The sequence below is a fragment of the Hemitrygon akajei genome, chromosome 9 (genome assembly GCF_048418815.1).
Source record: "Hemitrygon akajei chromosome 9, sHemAka1.3, whole genome shotgun sequence".
In the NCBI taxonomy this organism is placed as follows: Eukaryota; Metazoa; Chordata; class Chondrichthyes; order Myliobatiformes; family Dasyatidae; genus Hemitrygon; species Hemitrygon akajei.
The window spans coordinates 84,178,653-84,185,328 of record NC_133132.1 but is presented as its reverse complement, the minus strand read 5'-3'; the positions used below and the strand labels follow the sequence as shown (position 1 = coordinate 84,185,328).

At 40.3% G+C, this 6,676-nt stretch overlaps 1 pseudogene; it reads left to right on the top strand.

The window, feature by feature from the left end:
- Positions 1–4,482: 4,482 nt before the first annotated feature.
- Positions 4,483–5,374, top strand: LOC140732667 (RNA-binding protein 25 pseudogene; annotated as a pseudogene).
- Positions 5,375–6,676: the final 1,302 nt, after the last annotated feature.

Here is a 6,676-nt window from a genome sequence, read left to right as displayed (position 1 = left end):
ACCATCTGCAGCCTCTTTCAGCATTGTACATTGGAGCCCCCATATCAGGTGTTAAAGAATCCAGTCAGAATACTCTTCATTGTACATCTGCAGAAATTTGCTGGAGTCTCTCGTAACATACCAAATCCCTTCAACTCCAAATAAAGTATAGCCACTGGCAAGGCTTCTTCATCATTGATTCAATATGTTGGTCCTAGGTGGATCATCAGAGATGTTGATGCTCAAGAACTTGAAGCTGCTCAGTATTTCCATTGCTTATCCCTCAATGAAGACTGGTGTGTTCTCCTGAATTTCCCTTTCTGAAGTCCACAAACAATTTTTTGGTCTCACTGATGTTGAGTGCAGCTGATCTGCCTTACTTCTTCATAGCTACTCATCACTATCTGAGATTCTGCTAACAGTAGTAGTGTCCTTGGTGAATTTATTATGGTGTTTGAGCTGTGCTTAGCAACACAGTATTAAGTGTAGAGAAAGTAAGCAGTAGGCTAAACACCCATTCTAAGGTGCACCTGTGTTGATTGTAAGTGAGGAGGAGATGTTATTATTGATCTGCACGGACTGTGATTTCCTGTTGAGGAAGTCAAGAATCCAGTAGCAGGGAATGGTATTGAGCCTGAGGTTTTGAAGCTTGTTGATTAGTACTAAGGGGATGATGGTGTTGAATGCTAAACCGTGATCAATAAACATCAGCCTGACGTAGGTATTGCTATTGTCCAGGTGGAGAGACAGTGAGATTGTGTCAGTTGTAGACCTACTATGGACATAGGCAAATGAATGCAATACAGATCAAAGGGTGACTAGATGCTATAAGGTATAGTTTTATTCTCCCTTTCAAAGCATGCATAAAAAGTATTAAGCTCATCAGACATGAAACATCACAATAATTTATACTGCTCAGTTTTGACTAACAGGAAATAATGGAAGGTAAACCCTGCCACAGCTGTCATGCATATCCGTATGAAGGGTTTCGGCCCGAAACGTCATCACTACCTTCTCCCATAGATGCTGTCTGGCCTGCTGAGTTCTGCCAGCATTTTGTGTTTTTATTTATTTCCAGCATCTGCAGATTCACTTGTGTTGTCATGCATATGATTGTGTTTCTACCTTTCCATGGAATTTCCTTCTCTTCTTTTAATGGCTTTCTGTGGGACACACTTGGACTTCTTGTAGGTTTCTGGATCACTGAATGCCGCAGATCTCAGCAGACTGTGAATCTCTTGGTATATTCATGGTTTCTAGTTTGGGACTGGCTCTGGTTCTGGTCTGGTTCATTCAAATGCATAAAATTTTCAAAATACTGAAATATCCTGCTCACATTTGGCAATCCATAAGAGCCCAAGCATGATTGAACATGGCATTTTTGATATAGTCATCTTTCTTTCATTCACTACCTGATATGACTGAGTGGCAGCATTACAGGCATCAAATCTCCATTCATTAGGATTTGACTGATGCCAAATAATTCCAGACACTGGAGGACTAAGCAATGTGGACCATGCATTAGTTAAATGTAATCAGATATAGCTCTAGCAATTGTCATTTACCCAAAATAATTGGGAAGTGGGAAACTCAGTTAATACAAATAAATAAAAACCCTAAGTAAGCCAAGCTGGTAGTGTGCTGGGAACTGAGGAAGAAGTTAGGACCATTAACAAAGCATTTGTAATTGAAAAATTGATACAATCAGGCAGAAAAACTCAGCAGGCAAGATATGTATATATTCTAGAAGGATACAGCTGAGTGGAACCAGACAGTCTGAATGTGGCACTTGAGGGTTAATGAGATTGATGAGTTATGTCAGCCTCAATCAACTGTAACCATTTCATTTATTTAATGTTTATCATAACAGCAGAGAGATTTAATTGTTTTTCCCAATGTAACTTTGCTCATGAGAATGGCAAAGAAAATATTGCACAGTTGTGGAGAAGTGGAAGCAAAATGTACTCAGGGAAGTTCTCACAATTATTTGGGTTTAGCACAAGCAACATTAGTTCTAAGAAAGCTTTCTGATACTGAAAGGAGAGCTATGAACCTTTTCAAGGTTCTTTTGAAGACTCTGGCCTGGATTTACACTCTGACTTCAGTTCTTTATGGGAATGGGACCTGCTCTCAGGGCCTCATGACCAGCCACTTTTTCATAGCCCAAGGATGCGTCCTGGAAGACTAACGCACCTTCAGGGTGCCGGATTTTCTTGGCTCTGGAGACGGGCTATTTCAAGGCCAGTTCCCCTGACCAAGGCAACGCAGGAGAACACAGAACACTGCGAGCAGTGGGTTAGATGCCATGTGCTGAGTGTCTAGAGACCTGAGCCCTGGGGATGACCCTCTGGGTGCAGAGCTTGGAAAAAGTGACCCAACAGACTCTTAACATCATAAATCAGTGAGTTATTTGTTATGTCTCCTTCTCACTGTGAAATAGAGAGAGAGAGAGAGCCTGAGGTACGTATAATTTCTGGGTGAACGGGTAGTCTTTGGGTTACTGCAAGTCTGTGTCTTTATTGATGCCTTGCTGCACACTTGAGTGCTCGGCGGGGGGCGCACCAAAGCTTTTTTGCTGGTGGGGGAGGGGGGTCATTGCCTTGCTGCTGTTTGTGTATGGGAGGGGGAGCTGGGGGTGGTTTTGGGGCTCTAACATTTGAATATCATTCATTCTCTGAGGCACTCCTCTGTTTTTGTGGATGTTTGCAAAGAAAAAGAATTTCAGGATGTATATTGTATACATTTCTGACATTAAGTGAACCTATTGACAGTCAGTGTTTAGTATTTCAGCAATATTTGAGTAGTATTGTAAATATATTGTTAGATTAGGTATCCTTTGTTGTTTACACAATGCGCATGGAGTATATGTAAAAGAACATGAATGGCATTCGTTATTGTGCCACCACATCATATGTGTACACTCCACTTAAAGTAAAAATAAAACTAAGGCTCGTTCTTCTGGATTTCTGTCTTTTTTCCTTTCAATCAGCTTTATGGTTTATTTACAAAATATAACAGCGGCAATAAGGAAGTTTTAAACAAAGCTGAAACAACTACCTACCTGTTGAAATGCAGCAAGATGTTCAATTTTAAAAAAGTGCAGCAAGAAATGGTTGTGTTAAAAAAAAAGCACATCACATGTTGTTCAGAAAAAAGGAGACAGGCACAGTCGGGTTAACAAAATAAGGCAAAAATAGGAAAAATTATCTGGTTCATAATCAGCACGTACTGGGTGATAATAATCATAAAAAATCAGAAATGGCTGGCTACATCAGAAAGATTGACATGTTTGATTATAGAAAAGATGACTAGAATATGTATTGTACATGGATTAAGCGGTATTGTAAATAAATAGAACAATGAGAAACAAATGTCAATTTTGATGAGTGTCTTAGATTTAAATGCATACAGTTTGCTTAGAAATTTAATTGCTCTCACCAAACCAGCTGAAATGTGCTTTGCTTATATTATGTAAGTAAATCAGGAACACTTAGAACTGAAACCTTTGTTGATTGCAGAATGCTTTAGGTTTCGTAAGTGGAATCAAAAGTAAAGACAGACCACTTCAGCATACATAGCTGAATTGAAAATGTTAACTGAGCATTGCCAGTTCTGTAATGCACTTAATTATGCCCTAGGAGATGATTTAGTTTGTGGAATCTTACAAGAAAACATTCAAAGCAGCTCCTAACTGAAGCACAACTTACATTTAAAAGAACATTTGAAATAGCTTTATCAATGGAAACAGCGGACAGAGGTAATCGAGTTGCAATCAGGAAGGAAAGTGAGCAAGAAAAAAAATTGCAATGTCTAAACAGAAACCAGCCTGGCTGAACAAATAGTGCTACTATTGTGGTAGTGTCTCACATTCATCAGACCAATGCAGAATTAAAGATGAAGACTTGCAGAATATGTAACAAAATAGGACACTTAAAAAGGGTAGACACAATTAAATGGACTACGCAGGGAAGAGAAAAGGATAAGTCAAGTTGTATCTTTAAAAACAAATCTGCATGCTGTTGAAGAAAAATCTGATAATGATAAGAGTAATGCAGGACTGCGTATATTTGGGATTTACAATGTGAAAACTAAAAATAGACAAGCAACATGGCTTGAACCAGAAGTGAACAACAAATTAATTAATATGGAATTGGACACTGGTTTGGCTGTTTCAGTCATTTTAGAAAATGAGTTTGATCAGTATTTCAAAAATACTAAAATAAATCCTGCAGATATCCAATTGAAGGCTTATACTGAAGAAGAGGTAACTCCTGTGGGAATGATATTCCTAACAGTGAAATACAACAATCAGCAAGCCTCATTGACCTTGTACGAGGTATCGTAAAAAACAGGAGGGCTAGCATTGTGGGGTTGTGATTGGCTGAGACAACTACAATTTGGAGATCCATCCTGTGCCATACCACCTGCAAAGGAGTCAGCTGAAAACAAATTAAGAAAGGTACTAGATGATGCCACAACTGGCTCCATATTCTGCACCATGAAATGTTGCCCAACAGAGGGCAAACTGTTGTTGGAAAGCATAATGGAGCAAGGAAGGAACATGCTGCTCAAGGAATTGTGAAACTGACAAAAGTTGTGGTCTGACTACAACAGTTTTTGTAGACAACATATCTGAGAAAACTTCTGAAATGCTAATCAGTTTCTTGTGAAGTGTGGCTTGCTTTTAAGCTGGAAGAGAGTTCAAGAAGTTTCAGGATAGTTGCAAGCATTTGGCTTTTGTGTATAAAGAACCAGAATCTACTCTGTGCATATAAAGGTTCTTGCATGAACTTCAAATGGGAGATATAAAGCTACTTGTGAAAGTAGATACAAAGTCCAAAGCTCAGTTGGATGAATGGAAGGCCAAAAAGAAAGAAGTCAATGAAGATATCAAAAAAGAGGATTCATCAGATAAGCAACCTAAGAGGACAGGTCAGATCATAAAGGGAGCAAAGAAGGTTTATTGAGAGAATACTCCATTGAAGTAAATGCACCTTTTCAAGATTGACATACACCTCACAGAAAGAAGAAAAAGGAAAATAAAGAGGATGGCAAACGTGCTAAGATAATGGAACAGCATAAACAAGACCTAATTTCTCGAGAAATTAGCAACTTCAATGATACTCACAAGAAACTTGAAGAAGAAAATGGAAGGCAAGAAAAAGAAAGACAAGAAGTTGGAAAGGACAGAAATAGATCCAGAGAAAAAAAAACTGAGAAAAGGAGAAGAAAGTTGGCCAGAGCTGTCAGAATCACTACCTACAGGCTCACAGTCAATGTCTACAACTATCACAATGGATACTATATATTATATATTTTTTCTCACCCCTTATGGGTGGTGTGTATGTACTTTTCCCTCAATCTAGGATCCTCTACCAGAGATTTGGGAGCTTGAGAGTTCAATGCAAAATCCTAGCAGTTCCTAGTAGTGTGCTCTTCTGGACTGAGATCTCAGATGTTGTTCCCAGGATTTATTGGAATCACACTCCCAATCCAGGAGTAATGGCTCCAAGTGCTCCTATCACCACTGGGCTTACTCTGGCTTTAAACTTCCACATCCTTGCTTTCTGCTTTTTCAAGCCGTGGTATTTCTCCCGCTTCTCAAATCCTTTCTTCCAGATGTTACTGTCATTCGGGATTGCCACAACTATTACTATTGCTTTCTTCTGTTCCTTGTCCACTATTACTATATCTGGTTGGTTGGCCAGTACCTGCTTGGAAGTTCCACAGGTTCTACGCTCTGTCATTGTCCACTACCTGCTCAGCGGAGTATTTCCCATTTGGATTTGGAAGTGTCCAATCCATATTCAGCACAGATTCCTGCAATTTGGTTGTGCTGTTTAATGAATGTTGTCCTTGCCTGCATTTTGCACCCTACCACTATGTCCTGGATGGTTTCGGTGATTCCTTGCACAGTCTGTATTTTGGGTCTTGTCTAATGCGATAGACACCCTTTTCTATTGCTTGTGTATTCAGCGCCTGTCCTTGTGGAGTCATGAGCAGTGCCTCTGTGCTGTCCCTCAGCCCTACCATTTCCAGCCATTGGTAGGACTTCCTTATGTCAGCCACCACTGGTATCTGACAATGGTGCATCCTGTACAGTGGCTTGTCCTGCCATGGCCTCTGTTCTCTGGCTCTGCTTCACCCACTTCCATTTCCATGCCCCCTGCCTGCTGTCTGAGGTATTCCTCTACTAGGTCATCCTTGGGGTCCATCTTCCTGCCACGCTTATGGATATTTTATATTTCTTCCAGGACTATGGCCTTGACACTTTCAGATCCTTGTCCTCCTTTATTCCAGGTGTACAGTGACTCAGCATTGGACATTGAGTGGAGTCTTCCATGTATTGTTAGTAGCTTATGGGTCTTGATGTCAGCAGCTTCCAGTTCATTCCTTGGCCAGTGCACGATTGTGGATGGGTATCTGATGACTGGTAGGGCAAATGTTTTGATGGCTCTCATATTGTTCTTCCCATTCAGCTGGCTTTTTATGACCTGCCTCACTCTTTGGAGGTACTTGGATGTTGCAGCCTTCTTTGTGTCCTCTTCATGGCTTCCATGCACCTGCAGGATCCCCAGGTATTTGTAGCTGTCTGGTACATCTAGTATATGGCTGTTAGGTAACTCTACTCTATCAACCTTGATGAGCTCACCGCCTTTTGTGACCATCTGGCTACACTTTTCCAGTCTAAATGACA